At 55.7% G+C, this 19097-nt stretch overlaps 1 long non-coding RNA gene across 4 annotated transcripts; it reads right to left on the bottom strand.

Annotated features, from left to right (window-relative positions):
• Positions 1–480: 480 nt before the first annotated feature.
• Positions 481–16106, bottom strand: LOC133766401 (uncharacterized). Of its 4 annotated transcripts, none has more exons than XR_009866701.1 (4): positions 15734–15824; positions 14592–14758; positions 8328–8696; positions 481–791 (listed from the first exon to the last, which is right to left on the bottom strand). It is a non-coding gene; the product is annotated as an uncharacterized LOC133766401 (long non-coding RNA). The 4 variants fall into 4 exon arrangements; XR_009866700.1 differs by lacking the exon at positions 481–791 and adding an exon at positions 2245–2914; XR_009866702.1 differs by lacking the exons at positions 481–791; positions 15734–15824 and adding an exon at positions 16019–16106 and having other exon boundaries at positions 7037–8696.
• Positions 16107–19097: the final 2991 nt, after the last annotated feature.

The raw sequence follows: 19097 nt of genomic DNA, 5'->3' as shown, positions 1-19097 counted from the left end.
GGGAGTCTGCCAGCAGGTGAGCCTGCCTGCAGGTGAGTCTCCCCACCCCCGCCAGTAGGTGAGCCTTCCTGCAGGTGAGTCTCCCCACCCCACAGCAGGTGAAACCCCACTCACTGTGCCCGCAGAGGGAGGCCGGAACCGGGCAGCATGTGGAGGACCCTGCAGAGTTTAATCTGCTGCCAAGTCAGGTTCAAAGCCATTAGCATAAAAACCCCCTGTGCAGGTGCACAGGGCCGGCCACAGGAGTCATAAGAATGGCACCGCGCCTCCCACTGAGCTGTGGCCTAAAATAACCTGAGCCATGGAAGCAGCCTGCAGCGGAAGATACTCGCATTCCAGACGTAAATGCTGGCCTGAGAGGTATTTTTATAAAGCCATTTATATCAGGCTGGCCCACTTCCCATCCAGCGCCTTGCTGCTGCGCCCAGGAATGGCCCCACTCCCTGGATCCCTGCCACCCACGTGGGAATCTGGCATGGAGCTCCAGGCCCTGGGTTCCTCAGGCCCAGCCCCCACCTCATATCCAAGGGACCAGGTCGATGGAAGCCTACTTGTTCTCTGACTCCGCCTTTCAAATAAATAAATCTGAGAGAAAAGAAAATCAAAGAAGGAAGGAAGGAAAGAAAGGATCAAAAAGATAATACACACATTCCATTTAAAAAAAAAAAAAAAACCAAGGACCTGCATTGTGGCGCAGTGGGCTAAGCCTCCCCTGCAGCACTGGCATCCTGTATGGGCACTGGTTCGAGTCCTGGCAGCTCCTCTTCCGATCCAGCTCTCTGCTGATGTGCCTGGGAAAGCAGCAGAAGATGACCCAAGTCTTTGGGTCCCTGCATACACATGGGGGACCTGGAAGAAGCTCCTGGCTTCTGGCTTCAGATGGGCTCAGCTCTGGTCATTGCGGCCATCTGGGGAGTGAATCAGTGAATGGAAGACCTCTCTCTGCCCTTGCCTCTCTGTAACTCTGCCTTTCAAACAAATAAATAAAAATCTTTAAAAAAATTTTTTTAAAGCAGCTTATATTCTAAGTGTAACTGAAGAGCCTGATGGGTGTGGAGGCTGGGAACAGCCCAGACTGGCCTAAGGCAGGTGGCCCGGCTGACCTCAGCACAGCTACTCCCCAAGGCAATAGCTGAGGGTGCCTTGTGCATTGTCCTTCCTCGGCAGCCGCACTAGTATCACCAACAGTATCAGGCTCTCATTTGCCCGAGTCTCTGGGCTGAGCACTCCAGTCCATGTCCTTGAGCCCTCACCCGCCTATCTGGTGAGGGCTGGAACGTTCCAGATGCCAGCCAGGGCCCAGGAAGCCGGCTAACTCGCCTACCGCTGCAGTTCAATTTTCCTTTTCATTTCAAACACGTATTATTATTATTACAGGCAAACAGCCAGAGACAGAGACACACACATCTCCTCTCTTCTGGCTCATGCCCTAAATGCCTGCAACAGGTGGGCCTGGGCCAGGTCAAAGCCAGAAGCATGGACCTCCATCCGGGTCTTCCTGGGGGGCAGGCATCCAGGTCCTGGAGCCATCATCTGCTGCCTCCCAGGGTGTGTGTTCCTAGGGATCGGGAGCTGAGCCCAGCCTTCAGCCCAGGCACTCTGATAGGGGATGTGGGTGTCCCCGGTGCCCAGCAGCTGCCCCCAGCCGCAGTTTTCTGCAGGATTTTGCGTTGGTTTACAAACATGTTGTCTGAGAGCGTGCACATGTGTTTATATGTGTTTTCTGTTAAGGGGGTTTTCTAAAATGACGCAAAGTACAACGAGCGACCCTGAAAGTCGCCCTTTGGCACTGGCAATAGTGTAAGCACACTTGTGTCAGGATTTATGATTCTGCCTCATTCCATGGACCAAAACAGTCTCCATAAACCTCAGTTTCCCTGTTATTATCAACATGCAAAGTTAATCTCTAAATGCAAAGCACCTGGTTAGCACTCAGTAGGTCGACGAGAAATCACAACTGTTGCTGTCAACAATCAGCTATCACTAATTAAGGTGCACACAAGTTTGCCATGAGAGGAGGTGCATTTTGTTTGTTTTAATTTAATGTGGTTGTCGTATAGCAACTGAAACCTGCCGTGTGGGTCCAGCGCTGTGGTACAGTGGGTGAAGCCGCCACCTGAAGTTCTGGCATCCCATATGGGCTCCAGTTCGATTCCCAGCTGCTCTACTTCCGATCCAGCTCTGCTATGGCCTTGGAAAGCACTGGAAGATGGCCCAAGTGCTTGGGCTGCTGCACCTGCATGAGAAACCCAGAGAAAGCTCCCGGCTCCTGGCTTTGGATTGGCACAGCTCCAACCACTGTGGTCATCTGTGGAACGAACCAGAGGATGGAAGACCACTCTGTCCCTCTTTCTCTCTGCCTCTGCCTCTCTGTAACTCTGCCTTTCAAATAAATAAATGAATTTTTTTAAAAACAAAAAACCTGCCACATTTAAGCTGCCTGCCAGCTGTCTCTGGGTGTTCTGCTCTGAGGGCTGGGCCGTCGTGGGCTCCAAGAGATAAAGGAAAAAATAGACAGCTGGGAACGAATGTTTAAGGGACTATCTAATGAGGCTCAGAGAGTCAGAGACAACACAAAACAAATGAAATCAAGAGTCAACCTGACCACAGAAGATGCAGAGAGAAGGCTCTACCCGATGCACACAGCTCTGGAGATCCTTGCTGGGTTCACAGGGTCCACTGAGCGGCATGAGAGCCATGCGGACACCTGTAGTCTCCCGACAGCCCCCGGGGTGCTCCTGCTTCATGAACCAGTGAAGTGCAGTTCGCTCCAGCAGCACAGACTACAAACTGAAGCCACTGATCTTCAAGTTTCTACGCAGGTTCTCATTGCTCAAAGGGTCAGAGATTCTGGATGTTTCCATGTAGAAATAGATGTACCGTCTCCTGGTAATTTCTTCTTGTCCCCCTGAAACTAAGCAATGACCTTAGAATCTTGCAGTTGGAGTTTGAGTTAACAAACATTTATCGAGTACACATCATGTGCCAGGTACTGTCCAAGGTTCTTGGGACAGCAGTGAAAAAAATCAAAAGAAGAGAAAAAGCCCTCGGAGTTTCTACTTCCTGTGGCCTGAAAAGCCACATTGCTGATGACCTGTTTTTGGAGCAGAGCCACCTTTCCATGGCATACACAGTAATTTAATAAAAATAAAAATAGCAATTCCTTATGCTTGCTTAACCAATACAAATTGCCTCATGATGTGAGTTAGAAGCGATTTTACGTCTGCATTTCTGAAATTGAGTTAGGACCTGCTCACAGCCCCACACGTCAGCATGAGAAGGGCATCTGGCACGCATCTCTTGTTGCACTCTCTCTATCTGGGTACATCAGGAATCCTGAGGGACCACAGGACCCTGGCAGTCTCAGCTCCCACCAGGAGGGGTCCTAATGCTCCAACAACTGTTGTCATCAGGCCATAAGTGAGTCACTCACCATAGGGATGACCCAAGATTTCTAACTGTGGGTGCAGCACAGGTGCTGGCCAATCAGAGGACAGCCAGCTGGGGCACTGGGTGTGGGCATCTGGGGGATGAACCAGAAGACGGATGAGCTCTGTCTCTGCATCTCTGACTCTGCCTTTCAAAAAACTAAAAGGAAATAAATAAGAAGGCTCTATTCATTCATCCTGCAAATAAACCATGAATTTTAAATACATGCCAGGTCAGGAGGACGAAAACTGTGCTCCTGAGGTCATTATGGCTGCAGGCTGAAATGCAGTGTGATGGGTGCTGCCATGGAGAGAAAACACTGGGTAGCTTTTCACAGACACAAGCACACACACGTGTGCACACACATGTTGCATAAACAAGCACGTGCATACACACGCATATGTATGAGGAGTCTTCAAAAAGCCCGAGGAAGATGCAGACTATGAAAACACTGTTCAGGGATGTCAAAGTTTTTCTGCACCAAATAAACTCACCTTTTAATTTCATTTTTCAACAACTTTTTGCAAAAAAAAAAAAAAGCTTTATTGATTTATTTATATGAAAGGTAAAGTGACAAGAAGAGAGGCAGGGACAGAGAAAAGTCTTTCATCTGCAGGTTCACTCCCCAAATGCAAGAGCAGGGCTGAGCCGGGCTGAAGCCAGGAGCCAGGAACTCCATCTGTGTCTCCCATGTGGGTGGCAGGGACCCAAGCACTTGGACGATCATCCTGAGGCCTCCCAGGTGCCCTAGCAGAAAGCTGGACTGGAAGCTGCCAGTCAGTACGTGACCCGAACTCTGATAGGGGATGTCCCAAGTGGTGGCTTAACCAGCGCACCACAATGCCTGCCCATCCATGGCTTTTTTTAAGCATCTTCATATTTATGTTACATATTCACAGATTGAAATATGGATTTGTATTTATGAATAGCTTTGCATGCCATCAGTAGCCACGGTCCTTTAAGCATTCCTTAAACATTTACTTAACACGACTGAGTATATTAGCTAAACGCAGATGGCTGTGTGCCCAGGCACGCAAGGAATCGTTCATTTGTTTGTATGAGTCCATTTATATGATGTTCAAGAGGAGGAAAAACTGCTCCATGGTGACAGAAACAAGACCAGTGCTTATCCTGCGAACATTCTGACTCAGAGGGAGCTCAAGGGGAGACTCTTTGAGGCTACAATATTCTAAACATCTTGATTTGGGTGATTATTCCCAAGAAGTTTCTAAAGAGGAATTAGACACATTCCCACCCTCATTTGCTATCATCTACTTGGAAAAGCAAAGATACATTAAAATTCACCATGGTGGACAGCAAATGTGCTCACAGTGGTGAGCTCAGGGACACGGGGCCCAGGAGCCCTCAGATTAGACACCTGGCCCTCACTCGCCAGCAGCCTCCTGTCCTACAAAGAAGGAGTGCGTAGTGCGGGGCAGGCCTGCAGTGTGAGTTGGGGGAATCCCTCAAGTGGCACTCTTAGCGTGGAGCCAAGCACCCAGGAGACGTGAGCAACTTCCAAAACTTCCTAAACACTCTCACAGTCATGGCAGCCTGCAAGTCTCAGGCGAGACTTCATTTTCCTGGCACCCACTTCCTCTCCGACCGAGCCCTTGCCCTGCCTTGCGGCCCTGACCAGGATGCAGCCACTCATGCAGCCGCTCATCTCACCCTCACAGGGATGACAGGGCCACACAGTAATCACCATCACCACAGGGACAAGTGTGTGCAGGCCTTCACCCCGCTCCTGTGGAAGCCACCTCCTTCTCAGGTCTCTGTGGCCACAGGGAAACTCCCTACCACCTGACACGGCTGCGGGCCATCTTGTTCTGTGGGCCGGGCCCATCTCCTCCTCTGTGGTCATCGTGCAGTGAGGACTTCTTCTAATTAACGGACTTGGTTTTTCATGTTTAGGCCCACAGAAAAACAGAGGGGAAAGTACAGAGTTCCTGTATATCTGCTCCCACACACACACACACAGCCTCCCTGGTCAAGAGCACCCCCAGCACCAAGTGCTATACCACAGCAGGTAAAGCTGCCACTTACAACATTGGCATCCCAAATGGGCACCCATTCAAGTCCCAGCTGCTCCAGCTCCCTGCTAACGGCCTGGGAAAAAAGCATCAGTCGGCCCAAGTGTTGGCACCCTGCACCCACATGGGAGACCCAGATGAAGCTCATGGCTCCTGGCTTAACCCTGGCCCAGGCCTGGCCATTGCACCAATCTTGGGCATGAACCAGTGGATGGAAGGCCTCTCCAGCTCACTCTGTACATCTTTCAACTAAAAAAATAAATCTTTTAAAAAAATTTTCAAAGAACACCCCAACCAGAGTGGTCCATTGCCATGAGGGAGGAAGTTAGGCTGACACTAAGATTACCACAGCCATGGTTGGCATGAGCTTCACCCTGCAGCTGTGCGTGCTGTGCACCTGGGCAGGTGTGTGTGCCTGTCACCCACGGTGCTAGAAGCAGGCAGAACAGTTTTTCTGCCCTAAAAACCCCTGCTGCCTTACCTGCACGTCCCTCTCCACAGCCCCGGGAACCCACTGCCCCCTTCACTGTCCCATTTTTCAGACAGTCACAGCAGTGGGAACATCAGCTGGGGCTTCGAAGGAGGCATCCGCGTGCAGCTCCTTCTGTAACTTCAATGTGCATGATAGGCTTTTTTGCAATATGCATTTCCCATGAACTTTTTTTTTGACAGGCAGAGTGGACAGTGAGAGAGAGACAGAAAGGTCTTCCTTTTCCGTTGGTTCACCCCTCAATGGCCACTGAGGCTGGAGCACTGTGGCCAGCGCACCATGCTGTTCCGAAGCCAGGAGCCAGGTGCTTCTCCTGGTCTCCCATCCAGGTGCAGGGCCCAAGGACTTGGGCCATCCTCCACTGCCCTCCTGGCCACAGCAGAGAGCTGGCCTGGAAGAGGAGCAACCAGGACAGAATCTGGCGCCCTGACTGGGACTAGAACCCGGAGCGCCAGCGCTGCAGGCGGAGTATTAGCCTAGTGAGCCGCAGCGCTGGCCCCCATGAACTTTTAAAACAGTTTGCTATTTCTTAGAGAGCCTGAGCAAGACTGAGCCCTATCTACTGTCTCATTCCCCACAAAATGCCCACAGTGGCTGCAGGGGGTGTTGAAATCTGGAAGCTGTGAACTCTACCTGACTTCTTAAGCCATCACCACTACCTTCCAGGGTGCACATTAGCCGGAAGCTGGAACAGAGAGCCAGAGTGGGGACTCAAACAGGGGACACGTTCCCCTAGCCAGTGTCTTAGCCAGAAGGCAGAATGCCCTCCCACTCCCCACCCGGTGAGTGACTGCGCTGAGGTGTGGGCAGAGTACCCTGGGACTGCCAGCCAAGTGGGAAATGGCACCAGGGACAGGGGCTGTCTGTGAGGCTGATGTCACAGCGGGAGGCAGCCACTGCCACGCCAGGCTGAGTGATGGAGGTGCAGGGGAAGATACACACAGACCCTTCTTCCACCCTCTGGCCTCCTGTGGGGAGGGGACTCAGGGACCTGTCCAAGGAGGTCAGCTTCCCCCGTGCAGGGTAGGACCCAGGAGGGTGGAGAAAGCTGGGGTGGACAGGACACTGAATGATGGCATTTCCAGCTCTCACAGGCACAGCCACAATTGGTTCACCACTGAAACCCGTTTTCATTTTATTCTGGTTGACGTCTGACATTCTGGGGCAGGCTTCTGGTACAGCAGTGAAGTTACACGTCTGAATGCTCACAGCCCATACTGAAGTGCTTGGGTACCAGACCCAGCTGCGCTTCTTTTCGTTTCTTTGTTAAGGTTTATTTTATTTGAAAGGCAGAGTAACAGAGAGAGAGAGGGAAAGAGATCTTCTATCCACTGGTTCACTCGCCAAATGGCTGTGATGCCAGGGGCTGCACCAGGCAGAAGCCAGGAGCCAGGAACTCCACGCAGGTCTCCCACATGTGGACCATCTTCCTCTGCCTTCCTAGGCACATGAGGAGGGAGCTGGATCAGAAGCAGAGCCCCTGGGACCAGGCCAGCCCGGCAGCACAGGCAGTGGCTGAACCCACTATACCACAAATGCTGGTCTCCTTTGCTCCACTTCTGATCCAGCTTCCTGTTAACGTGGACCCCAGGAGGCAGCAGGCGATGGCTCGAGTGTCTGGGTCCCTGCCACCTATGTGGGAGACCTGGACGGAGTTCCAGGCTCCTGGCTTCAGCCTGGCCCAGACCCGGCTGCTGTGTGCATTTGTTGAGTGAACCAGTAGACAGAAGATTCTTCTTTCTCCCTGCATTTCTATCCATACATCAGAAATTGTAAAACTCCTACACATTTTGGCCGGCGCCGCGGCTCACTAGGCTAATCCTCCGCCTTGCGGTGCCGGCACACCGGGTTCTAGTCCCGGTCGGGGCACCGATCCTGTCCCGGTTGCCCCTCTTCCAGGCCAGCTCTCTGCTGTGGCCAAGGAGTGCAGTGGAGGATGGCCCAAGTGCTTGGGCCCTGCACCCCATGGGAGACCAGGAGAAGCACCTGGCTCCTGCCATCGGATCGGCGCGGTGCGCCGGCCGCAGCATGCCTACCGCGGCGGCCATCGGAAGGTGAACCAACGGCAAAGGAAGACCTTTCTCTCTGTCTCTCTCTCACTGTCCACTCTGCCTGTCAAATAAAAAACAAAAACAAAAAACAAAAAACTCCTACACATTTACAGAGCACAAGGAGGCGTTTCAGGGGGTGTGCATGTGGTGTGATGATCACAGCAAGGTAATTAGCAGATCCATCACCTCAGACACATACCACTTCCTGGTGAGGGGAGCGCTCAAATCCTCTCTTCCGGCCATTCTGCAGTGTGCATTACTGGCCGCTGAAGTCACCCCGCGGAACCCAGGACCCATTCCTCCCACCTCACGGTGCCTCTGTACCTGGCCACGCCTCCTCTGCGCTTCGCAGTCCCTGGTGGCCTCTCCTCTCCCTGCTTCCCTGGGCTCGGCCTCTTGGTTTCCACATGACAGTGAGGTCACGCTTGTGCGTCTTTCCGGACCTGGTTTATTTCACTCAGCACGATGGCCTGAGAGTTGATTCGCTTGATGAGAATGAGTGGTTGGCCAAGGAGGAAGCAGGCTGGGCCCTCGATCTCAGTCCTGCTCTGGGATGCAGACAGCTTACAGTAAATGTTGCTTTGAAGTGAACAACTTCTCCAGTGAAGACGCAAGCTGCTGGTCTGCTCCCTGAGGCATTTCCAGCTAATCAAGAGTGTGGACGTCTCTGAGTGACCGTCTGATGGCCCCTCCCTAGGAGAAGAAGCACACACAAGCAAAAGTGAGGAACGAGGGGCTGCCTACACACCGAGGGCGTTCTTCCCCTGACAGGAAGTGACACCCGGATGGTAGGACAGGGCCACTTTCTGTCACCGGGAGATCTGTCACTCAGCCGGATCAGACGAAAACAGACCTCAGAAAGGAGAACACCTGGAGTGGAGGCTGAGCTTGCAGCTGAGATGCCCGTGTCCCAGGTAGGCCCAGCTCGGCTCCTGACTCCGCTACCTGCTAGCAAGTGGGTCCCTGACGCCCACGTGGGAGACCTGGATCCAGCGCCCTGCCCTCAGCTTTGGCCCCAGTTAGAGGCCATTGTGGGCTTTTGGGAATTGTGTATGTGTGTGTGTGTTCTTTCACCTGTCAACACACACACACACGCAGACTCAAGTCCTGGTTCCTCGGAGCCCCTGCTCTGTGGGCTGCACACTCAGGTGCAAGCCCGTGCCTGGCAGGATTTCACCAAGAGCCCACATTTCTTCTGTGGATGCCATGGGCCTGGTGCAGGGCTTGGCAGCTGACCTGGGTGGTCTCACTGCCTCCCGCCCACCCTCACGGGAGCTTCCTGCTTTCTCCATCATACAGAGGAAGTGTGGAAGGTCAGGGAGACACCAGGCAACATGACACCTGTGGGAAGCAGACTCAGACTCAACACTGCAGGAGTCTGTCTGAGTCTCCATCTTCAGATGCAAGCTGGTTGTTCTGGAGGAGCCAAAGGCAGACCCTGGTGCCCTGCTCTCCCTCGCTAACCTCGGCCTCACCCAGGCCACCCGGGGCGCACACCTCAACACTCCATCCAGGCCAACACTCACCTGATGGTTTATGAAACTTCTAACCACCAACCTCAATAGCAGAAAAACAATCCCACAGTTCTCAAACACTACCAACTTCTCATTGTCTCTCCTCCTCAGAGGAACCATATGCAACTTTCCATGGCTGTCATCAACACACATGTAATGTCATCTTTGGCTCCTTAACTTACGTCTGTTTTCTGTGGACATTAAAACCCAGACGTAGGACTGTGCCATCCTCACTCCTGCCTGTTCTCTTTAGGGAGCACTTCAATTTAGTACTAAGTACTTAGAACCTCCTCAGCTGTGCTCCATGGACGCCTGGCTCCAGATGATCTTCACGGGTGTCTGCACTAAAAATAGGTTATGTTTCTCCTAAAATCTGTACCTACTTATTTCATTTGAAAGGTTGAACAACAGTGGGGGTGCGGAGGCAAAGGCAGGAGCCGGAAACCCAGTCCTGGTCTCCCACATGGCAAGCGAGGACCCAGTGACCACAACCATCACAGCTGCCTCCCAGGGTGCACATCAGCAAGAAGCTGGAATGTCAAGTGCAGCCAGGAGCTCCACCCAGGCACACTCAGGCAAGGGATGTGGGCACTGTGGGCACCCTAAGCAGTGGCCTAAGCACTAGGCCCACTGCCAGCCCCAATTTTATAAATTCCTATAACTCTATTTACATTAAACATAAAACACTGGTCAGGAGCTGGGGCACAACACACCTACTCCCCCCACCCCAGGACCCTCTTACCCCCAACGCACATCAGAACTGAGATGCAGGCAGGTACACGAGACAGCAGCAGGCACAGCGCACGCAGCAAGCTGCCTGCCCACAGGCCCTCTGTGGGGAACCACGCGCAGGCCGACAGCTCGGGGATCCCAGCTGACTGAACGCTGCCCTGGCTTGGGCCCGCCCAGCACTCCTCAGTGACGGCTGTGCTTTGCACACAAGGGACTGCACACTGCAGTCACCTGGCCATGCCCATGAGGACCGTAACTCAGGTCTTCCTAAAGCTTTGCAGAAATCCTTGTGACGGCATCGCCTGGGTCTGGCAGGCCACCCTGTGCTGCTGTCTCACGATGAAGGAAGTACAAGGGAGCCCTGTGCCCGATCCTGGTGGAAAGCTCAGGTGTCGTGGTAACAGGGCTACGGGGGTGGGGGAGAGGGCATTCGGTCTCCTCTGAGGCCCACAACAAATCAAAAACCACTTCCCGGAGAGGGGCGACTCATCTCCGAGGGACAGCACACAGCGCTCCCAAGGGCCGGGTTTCTCTGCAGTGGTTCTCCTGCAGGGGGCCTTTACGCAGCTCCAAGCAGTGTGGGCCTGTCACAGCTCTCACGAGTTCCAGGCTCTGCACAAAGCTGACCACTGTCTGGGTGACACAGAACAAGTCTGGGCTCTGGCAAGGAACCTTAACCCCACGCGCTTGCCCTGGGCAGAGGGACGTGGATGGGGTGGGCAGGGCCGGCTGCAAAGGTCAGCTCAGGGCATGGGGCCAGGTACAGACACAGGCCTGAGGCAGCTACGAACTCCTCCTGCTGATCTCCACACGAACGCACTGCCTTACACGGGCACCACCTTCTTCCCCTTCCCTGTCACCCTCCCATCTCACCCAAGACGCCTTAACACCGCCTATCCCTGCCAGGGTTCCAGTGACAGAGCAGGAAAGGCAGTACGACTCACTCGGACCGGACAGTCCCCAAGCATGCACACAGAACCTGGGGGCCCTCGCACGTATGAGAGCCGCACTGGGAAGAAAGGGGGTGTGCTTTCACCTGTGCGGGAGAGCCCCGCCAGGAAGGGGCCGGCATGGTCTCACATGTGGGAGAGACGGTGGGTGACATCCTGACACACAGCATTTCTCGGGGTTTAAGCACCTCCAGCTATCAAAGAGACACTGAGTATGAGACGGAAGAGAGGGAGAGGAGTCCGCACCCATGTGAACTCACAAGTCACCTGCGTCCACACGACGCACTTCAGCATCCTGCAGAGCAAGCGGCTCCCACGGGTTCAGAGGTGCTGCGCCTCGGCAGCGCGGTGAACAACCACAGCCCACTTCTTGGGCTGCGCCAGCGGCAGAGGTGTCCCGGGGTGGCCAGAGAGGCTGGCTCTGTGCAGACAGCCTCATCATGAAGCCGGCAGGTGCAGAGGATGCCGGCACGGGCTGAGACGCTTCTCCTGAACATCGCTTACACACCGCGTGCTGGAGAACCTCCCTCTGTCCTCCGGCTTCTGCCCCGGCAGCCCCTCCCCACCGTGGGAACGTGGTCAAGGACCATACCAGCCAGGACCTGAGAAAAGGCTGGGGCGCCCTTCAAGCTGATAACGCCAGGCTAGGGTGCGCCCCCACAGCCGTCCTCGCGCTGGTACATCCCCCACAGGGCCACGGCCAAGCTGGAACAGAATTATGAAAACTTAAAAGTCATGGGGTAGAAAGGAACAAGAAGTCACTGAAGCTGAAGTGGAGACGAGTAATGCCCCAAACATCTTACACGCTGAAGGTAGCTGTGAGGAAGTGGCACTGAGGAGTAGCTGAGTGCTGAGGAGCAGCTGTGAGGACACAGCACTGAAGAACAGCTGTGAGGATGCAGCCCTGAGGAGTAGCTATGAGGACACAGCAGTGAAGAGTAGCTGAGTGCTGAGGAGAAGCTGTGAGGACACAGCACTGAAGAACAGCTGTGAGGATGCAGCCCTGAGGAGTAGCTCTGAGGACACAGCACTGAGGAGTAGCTGAGTGCTGAGGAGTAGCTCTGAGGACACAGCACTGAAGAACAGCTGTGAGGATGCAGCCCTGAGGAGTAGCTCTGAGGACACAGCACTGAGGAGTAGCTGAGTGCTGAGGAGTAGCTCTGAGGACACAGCACTGAAGAACAGCTGTGAGGATGCAGCCCTGAGGAGTAGCTCTGAGGACACAGCACTGAGGAGTAGCTGAGTGCTGAGGAGCAGCTGTGAGAACACAGCACTGAAGAACAGCTGTGAGGATGCAGCCCTGAGGAGTAGCTCTGAGGACACAGCACTGAGGAGTAGCTGAGTGCTGAGGAGCAGCTGTGAGAACACAGCACTGAAGAACAGCTGTGAGGATGCAGCCCTGAGGAGTAGCTCTGAGGACACAGCAGTGAAGAGTAGCTGAGCACTGAGGAGAAGCTGTGAGGACACAGCACTGAAGAGTAGCTGAGCACTGAGGAGTAGCTGAGTGCTGAGGAGTAGCTGTGAGGACACAGCACTGAGGAGTAGCTGAGTGCTGAGGAGCAGCTGTGAGGACACAGCACTGAGGAGTAGCTGAGCACTGAGGAGTAGCTGAGTGCTGAGGAGCAGCTGTGAGGACACAGCACTGAAGAACAGCTGTGAGGATGCAGCCCTGAGGAGTAGCTGTGAGGACACAGCACTGAGGAGTAGCTGAGTGCTGAGGAGAAGCTGTGAGGACACAGCACTGAGGAGTAGCTGAGTGCTGAGGAGTAGCTGTGAGGACACAGCACTGAGGAGTAGCTGAGTGCTGAGGAGCAGCTGTGAGAACACAGCACTGAAGAACAGCTGTGAGGATGCAGCCCTGAGGAGTAGCTCTGAGGACACAGCAGTGAAGAGTAGCTGAGCACTGAGGAGAAGCTGTGGGGACATAGCACTGAGGAGTAGCTGAGCACTGAGGAGAAGCTGTGAGGACACAGCAGTGAAGAGTAGCTGAGTGCTGAGGAGAAGCTGTGAGGACACAGCACTGAAGAACAGCTGTGAGGATGCAGCCCTGAGGAGTAGCTGTGAGGACACAGCAGTGAGGAGTAGCTGACTGCTGAGGAGCAGCTGTGAGGACACAGCAGTGAAGAGTAGCTGAGCGCTGAGGAGAAGCTGTGAGGACACAGCACTGAGGAGTAGCTGAGCACTGAGGAGAAGCTGTGAGGACACAGCAGTGAAGAGTAGCTGACTGCTGAGGAGAAGCTGTGAGGACGCAGCATCCTGAGCAGTAGCTGCCCACGGTGGGAACACATCCCTCCTCACTTTGGCTAGGCAAGCCCATGTGACCCATGGAGGCCAATGGAGTGGGAGCAGAAGTGACTGTGTCATACCCGGATCAAGGCCATGAAGGGGAGCCTGGGCCATGTCCCCTCTGCCCTTCCCCGGGATGCAGAAGTTGATGGCAGACTGATCTGGTACCAGCTATTGTGGGCAACTGGAGAGTGAACCAGTGGGTGGAGAATCTCTCTCTGTCTCTCACTCTCTCTCTCTCTGTATGTGAATATATATGTATATGTATATAAAATGAAAATGAACGATAAAATAAAATTGTTTTCAAAATTGCCTCTCTACTAAACATGCACATTTTTTTCTGGTCATTACTCCCTAGGTCAAGCGTGGGGAATCTTTCTTCTGCCAAAAGCCATTGAGTATTTATAACATCATTTGGGGGCAATAGAAAATTATCAACTTAGAAATCACCCACCCATAATTTTTTGAATCTTGAGTCCTGCCAACGGTTGACTTGGTGGGGCCAGACCAAGTGACTCTGTGGGCCTCATACAACCGTCGGGCTGGATGTTCCCCACCCCGCTCTAAGAAGTAGGGTCCAACAACTCTTCACATAGTATGTATTTACATTGCATTAAGTATTGTAAGTAACCTAGAAACTAAAGTACAGACACTCCTGTATATGGAATGCGATTACAATCCAACAAACCCAACATACGTTCTAAACGTCATAAACTGAGAATACATTTAGGGGCTGGCATTATGACACAGCAGGTTAAGCTGCCGTCTACAATACTGGCATCCCATATGGGCACCAGTTCGTGTCCCAGCTGCTCCACTTCCAAACCAGCTCCCTGCCGATGCACCTGGGAAAGCAGTAGAAGATGGCATGAGTGGTGCTTGGGCCCCTGCACCATGTGGGAGACCACGAGGAGCTCCTGGCTTTTGCCTGGCCCAGCTCTCGTCAGTATGGTCATCTGGAGCCTGAGCTAGTGGATGGGAGATCTCTCTCTTTCTGTAACCCTCTCAAACAAATAAATACATCTTTTTAAAAAAGATTTACTACGTCTCACCTAGTGAACACGTGGCGGAGCCTCGCTTACCTTAAACACACTCAGAACACTTACCCTGGTCTGCAGCGGACAGAATCACCTGACACACAGGCCACCTTGTAACAGCGCTGAACCTGTCACGCTGAAGGCAGCACACGACCGACCATGGGGCTGACAGGGAGACGTGCCCAGCCACCGCCACTCAGCACCGCGAGAAGGCATCGTACCACACAGGGCTGGCCCTGGAAAAGGTCAAATAAAGTTCGGCACCTATGCAGTGTGGATTGCTTCTGCACCATCATAAAGTTGGAAAGTCTCCCAGCTGTGGTAAGTCAGAGGGTATGGGTCCTATGAAAACGTCACACCCTTCACAGGAGGGACTGGAGCTTCTCAGAGCTTGGCATCCATGGGGGTGGGGTGGGGCTGGTGTAGGATCCCCTCTCCTTAGGTAACTGGGGACTCCTACTGTAATTTTTACTGCACTAAACCATCCAGATTGGGAGCCTGGGCTGCCACTGTGGCCCAGGGCGTAAAGCCACTGCCGGCATCCCAGATGGGCGCTGGTTCGAGTCTCGGCGGCTCCACTTCTGGTCCTGCTGATGGCCTGGGAAAGCAGCAGCAGATGGCCCAAGTCCTTGGGGCCCCTTAACCCCGCCAGAGACCCGGAGGAAGCTCCCGGCTCCTGCCTGGGCATTGTGGCCATGTGGGGAGTGAACCAGCCAATGGGAGATCTCTTTGTCTCTCCTCTTTCAACTCTGCCTTTCAAATAAACTTTTTTTTTTTTTTAAAAGGAATTGGGGGTCAATCCTCGTATTGACCAGCACTTCCCTAACTGACCCAGAGGCCAGCTCTCGCCCCAAGCTCCCTCCAGTGTTGGGGCTCTCTTCCGGGAGACGGGCAGCGGGCACCACCAATAGGCACCGGCCAGAGCAGGGACCGCCAGGACGCCTTCTGCGGGCCTTGCTTTCCCCGCCTGTAAAATGGGCGCGTTAATAAATACCACGGCCATCGCCCGCCCCATGTGGTGACGGCACCACACTGACAGGGCACCGTCACCCAGCCACTCCCCCGGCGGCAGGGCCTGAGGGGCCAGGACGACGGCTCCAGCAGGTCCCCACACCCAGGGCCCCCACTGGGGACCAGGACCCCGGGGAGGGGGAGAGCGGCGCCCACGGCGCGCGGGGGCAGAGCCGGGGGCAGCGCTCCAGGTCCCCCACCTGGGTCTCGGCCCGGCAGCGAAGCCCCCGCTGCCAAGGAGACGACGACACGAACGCCTCAGGACGAGGGAGAACGTTCTGCCCCGAGCTAAGCTGGAGGGGCGGGGCCGGAAGTCCGCCTGCCCCGAGACGCCACGCCAGCTTCCGGCTTCCGGTCCAGCGCCTGCGCGCCAGCCTGGCCGGCCCCTTCCCCACCCGAGTCCTCCGCCGCCCGCCGCCGCTTCCGTCGGGGCTGTCCTCGGCCGCCGGCGCGAGTCTGGGACGCCCCCTCCATTGTCCACTCACCGAGCTCGGAAAGGCTAACGCGGCAGCGTCGGGCCGGAGCCGCCCCGCGGGAGTCGCGGCCCGGAGGCCCTCTCCGTGCCTGCCCTTACGTCCAAGTGGTGACGTCAGAGTCGATCGCCTCAACCAGACCATGTCTCCAGATCCCGCCCTCACACCCAAAGCGAGTCCGTGTCCGTGTCCTCCCCACAGAGAGAGGGAACGGGGCGCGGGGCTCTTCAGGGTGCACCAGAGGAGCTCTTGTGTTTTGTGCGCTGCCTCCAGGCTGACCACCGGGAGGAAAATGTGCCGAGCACAAGAGAGGCCTCCCACGGCACACGCACTCGCGGTGCCCACGCACACCCCCCCACGTATGCACACACACAAGCACACACGCGCGCGAACACATCACCGCACACATGCACACCCACACACGCGTGCAATCACATAGGTGTGGCCACTGCACACGTGCACACCCACACACGTATGCACACACAGCACACACGTGCGTGCAAACACAGGCGTGGGCACCGCACAATGCATACACACATGTATGCACACATGCACACATGCACAAGCGTGTGCGAACACATAGGCGCGGGCACTTGCATACATGCACACCCACACACATGCACACACACAAGCGTGTGCAAACACATAGGCGTGGCCACCGCACACGGGCACGCCCACACATGCACACACGTGCACATGCAGACACACGCATGCATACTTGCACACTTGCACGCACACACTCAGGGCAGGCAGCTGTCACGCAGGCGCAGCACCTCTGCCCGTTCTTCCCGCGAAGCCTAAATCCATCTCCCGTCTGTGCATCCCGGGCCTCTCCCTTTGCTTTCCTTCTCTGCCGCGGACCTCCCCTGGAGTGGGTCTCCCCTGGAGTGGATCTTCCCTGGGGTGGATCTCCCCTGGGGTGGACCTCCCCTGGAGTGGACCTCCCCTGGAGTGGGCCTCCCCTGGAGTGGGTCTTCCCTGGGGTGGATCTCCCCTGGGGTGGACCTCCCCTGGGGTGGACCTCCCCTGGAGTGGGTCTTCCCTGGGGTGGATCTCCCCTGGAGTGGATCTCCCCTGGGGTGGATCTCCCCTGGAGTGGGTCTTCCCTGGGGTGGATCTCCCCTGGGGTGGACCTCCCCTGGAGTGGACCTCCCCTGGAGTGGACCTCCCCTGGGGTGGACCTCCCCTGGAGTGGGTCTTCCCTGGGGTGGATCTCCCCTGGAGTGGGTCTCCCCTGGGGTGGACCTCCCCTGGAGTGGGTCTTCCCTGGGGTGGATCTCCCCTGGGGTGGGTCTCCCCTGGAGTGGATCTCCCCTGGGGTGGGTCTCCCCTGGAGTGGGTCTTCCCTGGGGTGGATCTCCCCTGGGGTGGGTCTCCCCTGGAGTGGATCTCCCCTGGGGTGGATCTCCCCTGGGGTGGGTCTCCCCTGGAGTGGACCTCCCCTGGGGTGGATCTCCCCTAGGGTGGACCTCCCCTGGAGTGGACCTCCCCTGGGGTGGGTCTCCCCTGGAGTGGGTCTCCCCTGGAGTGGGTCTCCCCTGGGGTGGATCTCCCCTGGGGTGGATCTCCCCTGGAGTGGATCTCCCCTGGAGTGGGCCTCCCCTGGAGTGGGTCTCCTCTTTCACGTCAGGGCAGACGTGGGCCGGGCTGAGTGTGCTTCTCCATGGCGTGGTGATGCAGGTTCTTCCTGGTGTCCTCAGAGGGACACGGGCGGACTGTCCACCCACGCACTCCTTCCAACGCGGCACTCACCTCTCTCCCTCTTCTGGGGTCTCCTGTTCTTCCTAGTGTCCAGAGCACAGGCCTGAGGGGGTGGGTCCTGGTATGGAGGGGGTGGAGTAGGGGCTTCGTCCATGCCCCGGTTTGTGCCTGAGCTGGTGGACAGGGAGAACTGGACAGGAGCAGAGGCCAGGCTCCCAGTTGACGCCCCTAAATCTCAAGATGCTCCTGTCTGAAAGGCAGACGCGAGGCCACCATTTCCGCTGCCACCAGGCTAGGCAGCGTGGACGGGCAGCGTGGATGCCCGGGCGTGTCCCCTCCTCCCTGCCCAGCGTTTGAGTTGCCTGGCCTTTCCTGGCTTTCCATTGCTCCTGCTCTGTTCTCTACAACACCGCTACTAGGGAGAGAGTTAAGAGGAGGAGAGACCTGCGTTATTTATTCAGGAACTTCAGCCCTTAAAGGCAGCCATTCCAGGACAGAACTTAATACTCTGGGTTTCTCAGCCTTCTGCTCAGATCTGCCCGAGACAGTGCTGTGCCCAGCTGACCCCCTCTTCCCTCCCACAGTAATGATGCTCTCGTACGGGGCAGTTGCTGGCGCGGGGCAGCGCTACGGCGTAGAAGGTGAGGCCTCCACCTGTGGTGCTGGCATCCCACATGGGCATCCATCGAATCCCGGCTGCCCCTCTTCAAATCCAGCTCTCTACTGAGCAGTGGAAGATGGCCCCGTGCTTGGGCCCCTGCACCTGCGTGGGAGACCTGGAAGAAGCTCCTGGCTCCCAGCTAAATCAGCCCAGCTCCAGCCATTGCAGTCATTTGGGGAATGAACCAGCAGGTGGAAGACCTTTCTCCCTCTCTGTAACTCTGCCTCTCAAATAAATAAACAAAATCTAAAAAAAAAAAAAAAAAAAGAAAGAAAGCAGAGCTCTGCTCTGTGCGCTCTGGCTGCTTCTTGTTAGCCCCACAGCCCCTCAGGGCGCTATCTGAGAGGCTCCCAGAGCGATGGTCTGACTGCCTGGCGTCCTGTGGCTGTCTCAGAGCAGGAGGCAGCCCCCTGGGGAAGGCGCGGAGGGCAGAGAGCGGACCCGCCTTTCCTGCACACTGGCAAGACATCGCCAGGCAAACCACACACAGCTCACCCTCGCAGGGGTGAAGCGGAGCGTAGGGTCCAGTTCACCAATCCGAGGGTTTGTGAGCACCTGCCGGGCCTGGGCCCATTGATTCCACTCTGCTTGCCGGTGGCTTCCGGGATGGAGCCGCGACCCCCACCCGCTCGCTCTGCCTTTGACTTTCCCTCTCGGCAAGCGGGGAGCACGCCAGGCCCCCGCGTCTCCTCTGTCTTCCCTTTTGCACTCACAGCAGAAGAGTAATGA

Source organism: Lepus europaeus, chromosome 9 (assembly GCF_033115175.1).
Source record: "Lepus europaeus isolate LE1 chromosome 9, mLepTim1.pri, whole genome shotgun sequence".
Classification (NCBI taxonomy): domain Eukaryota; kingdom Metazoa; phylum Chordata; class Mammalia; order Lagomorpha; family Leporidae; genus Lepus; species Lepus europaeus.
The sequence above is the reverse complement of the archived record's forward strand: the minus strand, read 5'-3'. Positions and strand labels throughout refer to the sequence as shown.